The sequence below is a fragment of the Sceloporus occidentalis genome, unplaced genomic scaffold (assembly GCF_023333645.1).
Source record: "Sceloporus occidentalis isolate IW3139 unplaced genomic scaffold, rSceOcc1.0.p SCAF_5, whole genome shotgun sequence".
In the NCBI taxonomy this organism is placed as follows: Eukaryota; Metazoa; Chordata; class Lepidosauria; order Squamata; family Phrynosomatidae; genus Sceloporus; species Sceloporus occidentalis.
In genome coordinates this window covers 179744165-179745972 of record NW_028316985.1, presented here as the reverse complement: position 1 = coordinate 179745972, position 1808 = coordinate 179744165, and positions in this window count along the sequence as shown.

Genomic DNA, 1808 nt, shown 5'->3' with positions numbered 1-1808 from the left:
TGTTTTTACATCTCCTGAGACTTGTTGCAAAAAAATGCACACCTCACCTTCAGTACTTGCATATCTGTGAGACTCAGAGGGCATTCTGATGAAACAATGTGCCTCCAAAGCAAGGTTGTTGTGTGCGTTCAAGTTGTTTCTAAATCTATCATGGGGTTTTCTTGGCAAGATTTATTCAGAGGAGGTTTGCCACTGCCATCCTCTGAGATTGAGAAAGTGTGACTGAGGATGTGAAAGTGGGTTTCATGGCTGAGCTGGGAATCAAACCCTGGTCTCCAGAGTCTTAGTCCAACACTCAAACTACTTTGTCTCCAAAGCAAGGTAGCTGACCAATTTTGGCTAAAATGGACCAGGTTGAAAAAATACACAGAAACTTATACACAGACATATGCTATAGTCAGTGGAGTTGGACAGATATTAAGTATATTCTGTCAATTAGGAAAATTAGGAAAAACATATTTTAAATATTGTGTGAATTTCAGTGAGGGAAGAAAACACAAAGTCTTGCAACTAAAAAAAGAGAGAGAGAGAGAAAATACAAGTGGCAGATACTCAACTAATTAATAGGTTTTCCCAATCTCTTATTTGGTTACAGTGAAGTTTCTCCAGCTGAGTTCATTTGATCCATGTTGGATGTAATTGAAGGAGCACCTGCAGAAATGTATTTATGGAATCTGGCATATTTCTGGCCTAGTGGAGTTTGCAGGGATGTAGCCAGGATTTTGGGAAAAGGAGGGGGTCCAGACTAAGTGCCACCATTATAATGGGGCTTGGGCACAGCGGTATGCACCATTCATTGTATCTAATGGAAGGGGGTACCCCCTCCTTGGCTACGTCCCTGAAGCATGGCAGGACTCTATCATGCCAAAGGAAGCAGCAACAGGCCTTCTCTACTGCTGTCTTGAGTCCCTATACCAGGAGAAAGACAGGATATAAATAAATGAATAAATAAAACATTGCATGAGGTGAGACACAATTTTGAACCACATACAGGCTGAATAACACACCAGAATCTGTCGGATCTTGGGACCCAAGCTGGGTCAGCCCTGATTAGTACTTGGATGGGAGACTGCCAGTGAATACCAAGAACTGCAGGCTGTATTTCAGAGGAAAGAACTGGCAAAAACACCTCTGTGTATTCCTTCCTTAAGAAAACCCTATGAGTTCAAGGAGTCACCATAAGTCAACAGGCGACTTGAAGGCATGCATACATACAAACATGCTTATGACATATGTTACTGTTGTTTCAGGGGCATCCCAAGACATTTTGATACCTGAGGAAGAAAACCAAATAGCACCAGTGGCATATAATGTAATTACTCATTTGAGTTGGATGAATTATGTATTAATTTTATATTAGAAAAATCTTCAGCATTTGTAGAAGCACATGTTCCTTTAAATTATTCAACAATGTGAAATTTAACTAGAGTCATCCTTGTTGGATCCTTCATGCCTTTGCTGCTATAAAAAAACCTTTATACTCTAAGACTGAGGAGATAATTCATCATCTATTGTACGGTGCTCTGAAGATTGCACTGCTTTAGCTACCCATGGACATGTTTTTTATAGACATCAACTTCAAGAAAATGTAGTTTTGGAAATATTGTCAGCCTATAGCAATGTGTCGTTGCTGCTGCTGCTGTTGTTTCTGTGTGCCTTCAAGTCATTTCTGAATGATGGCAAGGGTCCAAGAAAACCATAGGGTTCCTTGGCAAGATTTGTTTAGAGGAGGTTTGTCATTGCCTTCCCCTAAGGCAGAGAATCTGTGACTTGGCCATGGTCACCCAGTGGGTTTTATGGACGAGCTG